Raw genomic sequence first — 13,632 nt, 5'->3', positions numbered from 1 at the left:
CAGGACGCCCGGTGGATAGGACGGGCCACGCTTTGTGCGTCGACAAACCAAAAGTGACAGCTTTTGGGATTGTTTTGGACTAAGTTGGGGAATAACATAACTGGTCCGTGTTTCAGTGAGCTGCGCACGTTCCCACCCTGCCTGGTAACTGTTGAGCTGCGCTGGATCCTCGGAGCACCTTGCTCTTCCTCATCCATCATAGCGGAGGGTTAGATCCAGGCCGCTCTCCGAAAGATGGATGAGTCCGCTTCCATGGTGCCTTCTGAGACAGTAAGGTACAGTCCTGCTCAGTGGAAATACTTTTGCTAGACAAATATGGCTTACACACACACACACACGGGGTCACGCAGGCATGCACACATATGCACGCGTGTGGTAGCACGTACGGACACACACATGCACACAAACGGGAACTCTGCATGCACACGCACACACAAGCAATAACGAGCTCACGCCGATCCCCCCCTTACGCTGACACACACACACGCGGCACGGAAACCTCTCAACCCTGACTCATTAGGCAAACAACTCCCTAAATTAAACATGTTTACTACAGATGTACAGTACATGTTGTGAAATTACACTCATTAAAAAAAACCCTCGAGTCACAACGCTATTTCTAGCATAGAAACGCGTATACGGCGAGCACAAGACAATCTCTAGAAATTGAGCTCATGTTTCGGGTTTCCCGTTTTCCAAATCCAATCATTTGTCATGACGGGATTGAAGGGGAAAAAGAGCCAATTGGTTTGTGTGCAGCAGGTGGTTGAGTTCATTTCCCTCTCTGTCAGTTGGAGAGAGGCCTCCTGCAGGGAGCGGAGCACAGCCTCTGACAGAAGTCAGCGAGGAGCGGCCGGATGCACCGTGTCGTCCCTCTCCTCCCCATACTAATCAGTCGTGCTTTTGTACTCGCATTGTTAGGATGAGCTGGCCCACGTCCCGAACGAGCGCGCGCTCTCTCTCTCTTTCTCTCTCCCTCCGTTCTCTCCGTCGCCCTCTTTCTCTCTGTGACTCCGTCTCCTTGTCTCTCTCTCTCTCTCCGCGTCTCTGTCTCTGTCTCTCTCTTTGCAGCCCGCCCGCCCACTCCCCAATTCCCTGATCTTTTCAATTCTTTTCACCGCCAAATGTTCTCTTCCCCTCTCCTACTTCGACTCTGTTGCAGCACTCCATCTTGGCCCCTCTCTCCGCCCCGTCTTTCTCGGGGATCCCTTGCTCTCTCTCTCTCTCTGGATCTGGATCTCTATGGATCCATCTCCCTCTTTCTCTCTCTCTCCCTCTCGCTCCATCTCTGGCGGCCTGTGATCTCCATCTCTCTCTCTCTCTCTCTCCCTCTCTCTCTATCTCTCTCTCTCTCTCTCTCTCTCTCTCTCTCTCTCTCTCTCTCTCTCGCCCACTCTCACTCACAGACTCCTCCTCTCCCTCTCCCCCCCTCCCTCGCTTCAAAAACCTTTTAATTCACCCCCCCCCTCCCCCCCCCCGCTCCTTTCACCCTCTCCTCCTCCTCTCTCCCGTTAGTGGAGGAGGCGGCGCTGATGTAAACACACAGCGAGTCCGACGGGTTCTTTTATGACCACCCTCCTCGGGGGGCCCCGCCCCCTTTGCTGCTTCCCGTCGCTCCCTGACGACCGCGGAAGCAGCCTTCACTCCCCATAAGGCTGCTGCCTGCCTGCCTGACTGCCCACCAGTTCTCCTCCCACCGTCACGTCAATGGGATGCCGGTGAGCGTACTGAGAGTGTTGGAGTGTTGTCGTGGCGCTCCGTTATGGAAATAGAAGGGGATGCGGCCGCGAATGGAGGAGAGGCTCTGTGGTACCCAACGAGTGACGGCGGGCTGGGAAGATGGGAATAAACAACACATGTCTGGTACCGGCCCGTCAGGCAAACAGGGGTGTGAGGTGATGTGAGAGTGTCATTTGAGGATGGCTCCACCCCCCCCCCCCCCCCCCCCCCCCACAGCTCTGTCCCCTGGGATGGCAGGTGACTGTCAGAGCCGAGCTCATCACCCCGGGAGCGTGTCTGCATTCCTCTGCAGGTGACAGCACAGATCCACCGCCAGTTATCCAATCTGTTACATCTCATTTCTGCCCATCTCCGGGGATGATGGGCATTCTACCCCCTCTCTATTTCCGTTTCTCTGTTCGCGTGAGTCTGTGTTTGTGTGCGCGTGTGTGCGCGCGTGTGTTTGTGTGTTTGTGTCGGGGCGTGAGAGTATGCCTGTGCTTGTTTGTTTGTTTGTGTGCGCGCGCGCGCGCGTGTGTGCGGGAATGCGTCTATGCGTGTTCATACGTGCAGGTGTGTGTACCCCGCGTGCGTGTGCGTTGCAAGCTTGTTTCAAACGCCGTCTGCACAATGACATTTTCTTTCATGCCTCATGCTCAAGGTCTACGTTGGTGTTGATATTGTTGATTCGTTTGTAGCGCACGCCGGCTCTCTCCTCCCTGTTTTCGAGCGACCTTTCTCTTCAAAGTGTACGTTCTGCGTCCTGATCAAAGTGTTCCGGCCCCGTGCGCATGGCCTCCAACCACACTCGTGTCACTTTCTCAACTTAGACAGACACGGGACCTTCAAAACTTTGCTCTCTTCTTGGAATCTTTGCGAGGCGAAGACAAGCGACGTGGACTTTGTTGGTGTCGATCACGACAGCGGCACGGTGTAATGTTGGCTTTTGGCACTTGTTTGATGTGTTAAGTCGGACCATGTTCCAAGCAGATCACCAAGGGATACACTAGGGCAGAGACGCGTTGGTGGTCGCTGTCCGTGGTGCTGAACAGTCTCGCCTTGACGTCTAGCTATGCAAAACTGTGTGTGAACACCTGTTTGGAAATCCGGCTTCATTCCACAGCAAACACGAGACGAGGCAGTCTGAGAGGAGTAAGCCCAGTAAGGGTTTAACGGCACGTCAACTAAACCAGAGCGTCAACATGTCATCATCTCCAAACACTTGAGTTTGATCTCCAAAAATCTCATCACCGATCTTCATGATAAACAAACAATCTCTGTTTGGCTACTTGGTAGCATCGGGCCAGTTCCGTTCCAGCCTGCGTCATTTCGCCATCTGGATTGTTTGCGGTGATTAAGGCTGTCCGTGGTCAATGTCAGGAGGTATAGATTTTCTCTGTAGGATTGGGCGACCCCATCACAGGAGCTGGCGTGCCAGAGAGGCATCAGAGAGGCATTGTGTAGCCCTGAAGGGAGACACGGAGGATAGAGATGAGCTTGAAAGGTTGAGGTATTGAATCTGTATCCTGACAGATGAATGACCTTTCTTGCTCTTGTTGTTGGTGGGTGGGTGGGGGGGGGGGGGAAGGGTGGAGGGGGTGGGCACTGAGATGGATTCAGCCCACCCAAGTCCCTCACACACACATGCTCACACACACGCGTCTCACGCACAGGGGATTCAAGTCCTGTTCACGGCACACCGCCATGAGTGCTCTCTGATGATTAACTTTTGTTTAAAGACAAAACAAATCTGTGATTCGTACACCACACACGTGGTATTATTGCCATATATATACCTAGATATATGTAGGATATATGTACACAGGATATATATCTATAAACAAAAATAAATGAGCCAAGGGGCTGAGTGATCATGTGAAGGCTAATGTGATGGGAATACCAATGACTTTCCTCTCACGATCTTCCCCTCACCTTGGTCTCTTTCATTCAAAAAATGACACTCTCTCTCCCTCTCTCTCTCTCTCTCCCTCTCTCTCCCTCTCTCTCTCTCTCTCCCCCTCTCTCTCTCTCTCTCTCTCTCTCTCTCTCTCTCTCTCTCTCCCCTCTCTCTCTCTCTCTCTCTCTCTCTCTGCCCCTCCCTCTCACTCCCCCATGTCACCCCAGCCCTCCCCTCTCTCCTCCCCAGCCTCACAAGGTGAGACTCACAAATCACCTCTTCACATGTCGGCCTCTCCAGCTGACGAGAGGAGCCTGTGGATGGTGGAGGCGGGGGGGGGGGGGAACACAGCTGAGTGGGTCTGTGTGGGAGTGCATGGCTGTCCCCCCATCTCTTCTCACCCATAACATTTCTTTCGGCGGGGGGACTGGGGAGGGAATCTGTTTCCCGTGTGCATTCCAGGTGTGTGGGTATTTGAGCGTGGAACAGGGGTTCGGAGAGACAGCCCGCGTTGGGTTACAGTTGCAGTCTACAGGGCCTTTTTAGTTTGCTGCTGTCGCCAAGTGGTGAAGATCATGAAGACAAAACGACGGCAGCATAGCAACTCGGCTCTCCATTCGTCATTCTGCGCATTGACGGTTACAGAGGGAATGACGCCGGGCCTATCTGCGCTCCATTACTCTACCTGAGCAATGAGCCTTATTGGGCAGCTTCCATTGATTTCTCTTTAGTCATGCTTTGGGATGACTCATGGTGTCACACATCCAGCTCAATATATTCAAAGCCATCTGTCCAAAACCAGTCCCGGACTTATTCTTTTCAATAGAAGAGCTCCATTAAATGTGTTTTTGGTCTAGAACTCTCTGTCTGGGTCACAGTTTCGGAATTCTTCCGTTCGGATACTTTTGCAGGATGAAGGCACGTCCCTGAATGTTTATAAACCAACACACTGAGGTGTCTGGTGTCCCCAGAACGACCCGACACCCCCATGGTGACCCGTTCCACTCTCCATCTCAGCTCTCGCTCTCCACTCGCACCTCCACGGCCCTCAGTCTTGCCGGTTCACAGAAAGCAGAGGGGCCAAATGCAGAGGGAAGTTAAAATACAGGGGGCAGGCAGATTGACAAATTGTCTCGTAGGGGAAAGAAGTGAAGACGGATCGAGAAGGAGAGAGCAGGTCAAAAGGGGGTAAGGAGACGGGCGGGTGAGAAAACAGGCCCTGTCTCGTCCTCCTTATCCCCCCTTCCGTCTGTGTCAGACTCGAGCCCTTCCTGTGACCTGGAATGATTTCACCTTCCCATGATCCTCCAGGCCCCTCCAGCTGCATCGCCCTGCAGATTCTTCTCGCCTGTCTCTTTCAACCCTTCTGTCTCTATCTTTCCCACACACACACACACGCACACAACCCCCCCAGCTCTCCTCTGTCCATCCTTGGCTCCCAGCCCAGCAGTGAGTTCTCACCTATCTCTGCCCTGCTGTTTTCACCCCAGCCCAGGATAAAGGACACACAGAAAGAAAAAGAAAAAAGTTGAACTTGTAAAGGCTAGGTGAGGAAATGTGTATTATCGAAGCCTGACATGTGAAAGGGGCTTCAGTATATCATTTCAAGTAATGCTTTCCACAGAGAAATCTATTATTTAAATATCTATTACTTTTGATGAATCTTCAAATGTAGATTACCCATTGGAATATTCAGAAGCTAAGCCATAACATAATAGGCAGGTAAATAACAACCTGAAGAATACAAATTTCATCCTTCCTGGCTATCATCTTGCATGACTGATGATGTTGTCATGGTTTCTTGAACCCTCCTTTTGTGGCGAGTATTTTCGGCGCCCCGCAACATCCGTAATTGCATTCCCCACCTGTCCAGACCGGGAACGCTCCATACATCATCATCATAGAAATTTCATTCATTCCCGCAGTGTTAAAAAAGGGCTGTATTCATCAGCAGCAGTAGAGAGATAATGCCATTGCATCGTTGGGACCAAACACTGGACAAGGTTAATCACTCAAACCCATTTGTTTTGAAATGTTTCGGGGTACAAAGGATCAGGGAGAGAGAGAGAGAGAGAGAGAGGGAGAGAGAGAGAGAGAGAGAGAGAGAGAGAGAGAGAGAGAGAGAGAGAGAGAGAGAGAGAGAGAGAGAGAGAGAGGGAGAGAGATGGAAATCTCTTGTGTACTTTACCCTCAGCAGGGGGAGAGGGGAGTGGGAAGAATCTTCTGCGTCTCTCTCTCTCTCCTCTCTCTCTCTCCTTCCCTTCATGTGTGTGTCCGCGTACCCTTGGCATTTGGAAAGCACTTGCGTCACAAGAGACTGAACTCCAGAGCAGGGATCGCAGGGGAAGTAATTACCACTAGCTTTGAACAAGACAGTGTCGAAAGTTGGAAAAGTTGATTGAACAACAAAGCTTCTAATGTTTCGAACATGGATTGGTATCCTTGAGAGAATGTGTTATTGATGTGTTTAAGCATACTGTGCATTTACACACACACACACACACACACACACACACACAATGTCAGACTAACACAGTGCTAGCCCAGCACATAACTATCAGACTGGATGCTCACATGCTCCCTGCTCTACCCTACAGGTGACAAAGCTACTCCGGGACAGGTTGGCAGTAGCGAGAACATATAATCAAAGGGCTCCTGTAAATTGAAGGGGAAAAAAATAGTCAATGGGAGATTGATCATAGATGGATGTACAGTCTGAGCCAAAATCAATAATAAAGAGTTTTATTTCCAAACAAGATGGCCAGCTGTCCGGAGTGATGCATGGATTCAGCTCCTCCACGTCCATCAGACAGACAGGAAAGCTGATCTGCTTCTGCAGGACATAAACAAATAGCCGGAGAAAATATAATTTCTCATATTGATAATAACATCATGAGAGGGCTAAACAACAAATCCTCTCCAGGAGTCGGAATCCGTTTTCTCTCGCTGCCTTCCCCTGACGTTTCCTCCAGGATCCATTACAAGACAGATGACCAGAGGGATATTTTTACCTTGATTTTCCCAGGCAGGTCACTCTCATTTACAATAATGACTTGGCAAGAGACCAAACGGGTCGGAACACACCAACTGGGACTCAAATAAAATGGAGGACAGAAAAATCTGAGACACAATGGCAAGTGCAGCCATCGGCGATCTAAACCCAACCCACAAAACACACCATAGCCCCTTGAAGAACACCTCACTCATATGATGTGGAGAATACAATGCCTTGCATTGGGATTGGGTCCACTTCTGTTTCACCGCCATTTGTTCTGACTGTTGCATGTGTGTGTAATCCAAATTGGTGGCAGTGGGCTACTCTGTGAGAGACATCACATAAGTTGGCGAGGCAGTTATACCTTTTTTATGCAGCCTATTTAGAGGTACTGTGATAACTGTGCTTCCACAGTCTCCTGAGTTGGAGTCTATTTAAGTCATCTTCATAGTACAGCGCCAACCTTTTACCTACAGAAGGCTCCTATATCTGTCTATCAATAGATACCTCATTATTCAACTGTATCTTTATCAGACAAGAAAATGATTAAAGTATAAATGCAAATTTCCTGTCAAGGTTTTTTTTGGGCCATCTCTCTCTCTCTTTCTCGCTCAATTTTGAACACGGAGCCAAAAGGCTTTTTGAAAGGCAATTTTCTCTGCAGTATAATATGATAAAATACAAAACTGGGAACATGAGGAAATGAAAAGGACTGAGCGTTGTGAAAACGATAGCATAACGTGATTACCTTGAGAATATTAAGCATAGCTTTATTTGATCATCGTTCATTTATGGCACATTAGAATGTAATGGAAGTCCTGCCATCTGTTGCCGTGAAGTTGGGGGGGGCTTTGGGGGGGCTTAATGGGGGAAGGGACTTAAAACGAACAGTGGGTGAAGATAACGTTGATGGAGGCGCACGGGATCAGCGGGAACCAATGTGTCTCACCGCAGGAGCTAACACGCTACCTGGGTAATGGCTTCATGGCGCCACGCGCCCAGACTTAGACAACACAGGCACGTTTGAAAGCAATGTGAGTTGGGGGTCAGGTCTCTCGTTGCGGTCTACGACCCCCCCCCCCTCCCTCTCACCCCCTTCCCCCTCGCTCTCTTTCCTCGTCTCTCTCTCTCCCTCCCACTCTCTACTCCTCCATGTCTCGTTCCAGGGCGTTCTACCCTGTTCACGGTTGCAATCCCTATCACCCCAGTCCATATCACATAAGCCCCTTATCCCTCATCCTAAAGCACCACCTCTGTGCTCCCTTTCTATTTCAATCTGTGCTCAGCTGTAATAGAGTTTGCTCACCCCCTCTCCCGATGGGCGGACTCATTCAGCGTTGTCTCCCAGCCAATCTCTCTTAGCCGTATGTTTTCATACCGTCCCCCTGGTGGTAACGCCATGAGTCACAGGTCACAGCGGCAGCCGCTCTCCCTGCTCTCCCTCTCCCCCTCTCCCCCGCCAGACCCCAGCTGGTTATGGAGCGTGGGCCGCCTCGCGTCGGGACTGCCGCGAAGTCAACAACCTCTCTGGGCTCCGCGCGAGGGCAAATGACTATAGCACTCTCCAGCTGAGTCTTCAATTACCCAGAGCGCGCCCGGCTCCTGAGCCGCCTTTTCTGCGGCGGTACCACACGGCGGCTAGGCCAAAGAGCTGTCTAGTGTGCGTGCGGCTGGCAACAACCGCTGTGGAGTGCCTCACATCGAGACAATCCGTGGGGTTCTTGTTAAATCCCGAACGCTTCGCCAGGCGAGAGGTTCGAAATGAGTCACGTTGCGGGCCTGTTTCTCATTTCTTTTACGCAAAAAATCGTAATTTTCCTCTCTTAATGCCAGAAGTGTTTGTGTAGTTATTAGAAAAGAGCAGATTAGCTGTGCCGCCTATAAAGTAAGCCATGATATCTGTTAGTCGCCAGGCGTCATTACTGTATAGAGCTGTGTTCAGAAGTCTGGAGTTTAACATCTCCTGGAGTACCCTCTGTTCTCACCAGTTTAGACTCCATTACAATCCTTTCTTCAGGATCGCATCCTTTGGAAACCAGCCAGTGAGTTTCCCCCTTTGCAGTGCCCTGTTTCCACACACACACTCCCCTGGCATCAGACGCCTTATTCAATTCTATTAGCCGCTTCAGGATTAATAATAATGGTGCTTAATCTGAAACATGGCCAGTGCCCAGCCTTGTACCCCAAGCACTGCTGCATGACCGCTTCTCAACGCATCCCCCCCCACCCCCATCGCCCCAGACGACTCTGGCCCCCAGGTCTCCATTGTACAGTCGGCTTGCTTAATATCTGTGGAGAGAAAAAAGGGCAGAATGGGAGAAGAAGAGAGGGGAGGTTCCTGCTGAGGTTCCAAATAAAACAATTTACACACGGCGAGGGACGTGGGCTCGATCCTTTTCGAAGCTAATTAAAAATGTGACCTCGCGCCGAGGGACAACCGGGAAGAGTGTCGTCCCCCTTATCCCCCTCCTTCATCCCTCTCCAGGGGCTCTCCCTCCTCTCTCTCCATGTCTCTCTCCGTTTCTCTGCCTCTGTCTCTGTCTCTCTCTCTGTCTCTTTCCCTCTTTCTCTGTCTCTCTGTCTCTCGCTCTTTCTCTTTCCCTGTCTCTCTCTCTCTGTCTCTCGCTCTTTCTCTTTCCCTGTCTCTCCCTCTCTTTCGAGATCGACAGTCAGGAAGTGAGTCACGGATTTATTGGATCAAAAGAGGTTGGTGGCTTAGACAGTGGAACGCGAGGTAATGAGGTGAGGTCACGTGAGAGGCCACGTGATGGCTGTCACATGCCCAACCGTGTGAGAACCCCTTTGAATGGCAGGTATTGATTCTATAAAGTCAAGGGTTGCTTTTCCTGGACCCAGTTCAATGGGAAATGAAACCCCCTCCCACAGCGGACGGATTCTGTCTCCTCCTCTTTGGTCTCTCTCACAACCTCCAACCAGATCGTTAGGAAAGCCAAACATGGAAACTCCGAGCGATTCCTTGTATTCCCTCAGCAACATGAAAGGTAGTGTAAATGTTGTTTTTATCAGCTGCCTAACACATTCTGCCATCGAGCATGAAGCTTGGTTTTCCCCTTCATTTGTCTCTCACAGATCAAAATATGACAGCCGGTGGTGTCTGAATCACTTACGTAAGTACCTATCTGGGCCTTAATATGCTCCTGTATTTGTTGGCTAGATAACTTGGGCTGTAATAAATCTGCTCGTACAGAGGATTTCACTGGAGGTTCGAGGTTGACTTCTCCGCAGTCGGAGAACTGTGGTTTTCTCAATCTCTTGATCAAAGCGAATGTATGCATGAAAGTATACGGATACTGCTGTGGGCAAGATTACACTGGCACTCTTCCTTTAAGCAGCTATCAACAAAAATATGAAAAAAAAACAAGGTCGCCAACGTAACATCTGACTGTGTTTGAGCTCTTGTGTGTGTGGGAATGAGACTGTGTTCTTTCCCCCCCCCGAAACCACAATAGTTTATCAAACACAATCCCCTTTTTCTTTTCCGCAGCAAAGCGTCAGCAGCGAGCACCATCAACCTCCAGGACGTGACCCAAGGCACTACATGATGGAGGCTGTTCCACCGTCGCTGGTTAGAATCATTGCTACAACCGGACACCATATTCCTTCTTTCCTCAAGGATCCTTCAGGTTCTCAGCATGGTCCTGAGACAAATGGACGCGCGGGGTTCTGCACCATTAGCCGAGAGGAACATTTCCTCCAGGCCCTCCATTACTCTGGCATCCACTCCCCCACGAGGGGTGACTCTTCCCCCAAGCCGTTTGTCATACCTGTACCAGCGAGAAGCATTGCCCTCAGACTGGAGCTTCTCCGCTGCCCTGCAGCAAAATGCATCACATGGACAGTTTACCTATAACCCTGCATCCTCACGGAAAGAACCGGCCAGCACGCTCCACTCTGAGATGGAAAACTGTGACAGCTCATGTCAGCACTGCAGCCTCGTGGGCTAGGCTAGATTTCCGGAAGCACTTTGGGCCATTAGCATAGAAATTAGTTTGAGATGTGGAGATGGACTCGGAAGACACACATATCACACACACACACACAAACAAACACTATCAGCCTGTGACAGAGACTGTCTTTGAGGTCCAATCACTCTGATTCCGAAACAATAAACACTTAACAAGAAAGTCATTGGAAAGACACAATGACAAATAGATCATGGTGACACTACAACCTCGACCTATTTCCTGTTTACCAAAGAGCATGTACCAACCAGAGTTAAAGGTCCAGTCAATCATCAGGTAGGAAACAATCAGTGAGGTTCCATTTACGGACACCAAAGCATTTCAGGAGTTGAAGGGCTCCCGTTTACACACACGTGCACAAGCAAGGACAGCACCAGAGACAGTCAGCCAGGGCCACAGCGAGAACTTTCACCCCCATCCTTCCTGTCCTGTTTCCTCTGTGTCTCCGGTGCCTAGCAGCAGCGTGACAAACCCCCCGCGGCCCTCCCCAAACAGAGGGCCGCCCATCCACTCACATGCAACGCTCCGTTTCAAACACCCGGGGTTTGATCTCCCCTCCATGCCACGCAGTTATAGTGTGTGTGTGGGGGGTGTGTGTGTGTGTGGGGGGGGGGAACCAGGGTTGCAGAAAATCTGCTAAATGTCAGAGGTTGACGGCTAAATTGGCACAGCGGTGTTTGCGGCAGGAGCTTGCGGAAGGAAAATGGCATTTGGTGTCAAAACCGGGAAGCAGTCATCTGTGGTGACAGCTACTGCTGTGGGAATCATGAGCTAATGCACGGGTGCCTGGCTGATGCAGGTGTTTGAAATGGGCGTCTATCTCCAGGACTCTCATTCACTCACATTGACTCTGACCACGTGCACACATGGAGGCTGAATCCAGATGCCAATTCTACATGTTTTGGCTAAATTGCATTGGGCTATTTACAGCAGTGACTGCTTTTATAGCAGTGTTACGTGGAATCAATCAATTTGAGATCTGTTAGTTACCATAGAGTGAAGCATTTTGGTTTCTTCAATAAATACACATTTCAGTATATTGTAAGTGCTGCTTGATCAAAATTCGTCCGCCTAAAATGCTTTCAGCATCCGAGTCAATGGAAATATGTAGATACGTTTTTCCCCACTGACTGTACATTTCATCAGAGTAACTCTTCTTATATAGAGTATCTTGTTTTTATTTGACGTTGTTTAGATGTTAAACACACAGGGCGTCCTGTAAACCTGGGTCTGTACTTGTAAACAGATAAACATGTCAGATAAACTCTGTATGAGCTCATGAAACTGTCTGATAGCACTTAAAGCATTCAACTTTAGTGTGCATGTAGACTGAAAGGAGGCCCTTTGGATTTGCTGATGTGAGAAAAATTAAGAGAGGACTTATTGGCACATTCGTGATAAAGAGATATAATCGGAGAGAAATCCATAGCTGCTTATTTGTTTGAGCTGTTTATTGATTTTTCATTGACTCAATAACCCATTGAGAAACTGGTAATTACCCGAAAGAGAGAAGAATGGTCATGAACTGAATTGAAACACAACTTTTAAGTCGTCTACACTCACGCTCCCGAGTTCGATTCATGTGTAATGCAGATGATGCGGATGCAGAGTGGTCGTGGATCAGTAGGCCATTTTTGTATTCCCTTTAAATACCCTGATGCAGATTGCATTAAATGCAATTAAATACTCTAACTTAAAGAGGACATTCAAAGATGTAGTCACTGCAGAGGGCAGACTACTGCGGCTTTAAGGCTCCAGCTGTGTGGAGGCCCGGTAAGTAATGCTGCGAACCAGATTTCTTCCTTCCCATCATCTGTTCCCGTTTTAGAGAGCTTCCAAATCCCTCTGCCTTTCTCTCCTAGTAGAATCACTGAATGCCTTTCAAAAACCAGATCATCGAGGGTGGCGCATGAAAACGCCTTATCATCACCAGGCCGTTTCTGGGTAGCCTGTGATTGTGAATGGGAATGTTTATACCACTGGCACACGCTGAGATAAAGGGAGAAGGAGGGGTTGCGGGGGGGGGGGGGGGGTCGTGGGAACAACCCGCGTGCGTGTGTGAATTCCCCCACGCGCGCTTTGGACGCGCGTGCCTCTCTGACTCGGAGTCGCCAGGCGACAAAGGGGTACCTCATCATCTCAATACTAATGCGCCGTTATGGGTATTTGAAGAAGAAAAAAAGTGTTACTCGATTTATTATGAGTCAGCTTACCTCAGAGGCAGTGGTTAATCCTGACACTCCCTGCTGAGCAGTTGCACACCGAGAGGTCATGCAGATAGTGTTTAAATAGACTCCGCTTCCGCCATTATTCAAAATGGATGTCCACGGGGGCCAGGGGATTGTCAGATTTCTTCTTTGCATACAAGGCAAGGGGGAGTGAAGAAGAATGTGGCCGACTGTGCCTCCTTTTCAGCTGAGGCAAGGTCTTCTAACGAGCCAATACTGTGGAATCATCCCGCTTTCAGCACATCCTGATCTCTGAATACACCATTTCCGCTCATTACTTACTAATCCGAGAGTTCTTTTTTGTTTTCGATCGGTGGTGACTGGATAGGTTCCAACCAAAATGGCTTCCGTCTGACTCTCATGAAGGTGTTGCTGACACTTCCCTTTAGCTGTGCTTCCATTAAAACGCTCACACATCAACACGGCGGTTAGCGCCCCGACAAGGTGGCCAGGCTGGTCAGACGGCCACAGTCTCCTCCTGGTCCCTCTTCTGATCCTGGAGATCACACAGGTGTCAGGTTCCCCCCGCCCCCCTCAAGCCGTCTGACAGGCATGTGTTGGCAGTGTGCTTAGCAAAGTCATCCGTGGCCTCTGTCAGAATGCAGGCCTCCTTGTCGCACTTCGGAGGACACCGATACACCCTGGGAGAGGAGTGACGGTGGAGCTGCGTAGGGTTGGGATCAGGCACTGGTCTGCACACTAATGTGGGACTACTTTATCCATGATGCTTTGCTGTAGACAGCATGGGTCTCCCTACCAGCATGGCTAAGATGTGTAGACCAGGACTGTATGAGTCTGGTGGGGGTTTGG

This window comes from Hypomesus transpacificus, chromosome 12 (genome assembly GCF_021917145.1).
Source record: "Hypomesus transpacificus isolate Combined female chromosome 12, fHypTra1, whole genome shotgun sequence".
NCBI classification, from domain to species: domain Eukaryota; kingdom Metazoa; phylum Chordata; class Actinopteri; order Osmeriformes; family Osmeridae; genus Hypomesus; species Hypomesus transpacificus.
Note: the sequence above shows the minus strand (reverse complement) of the source record.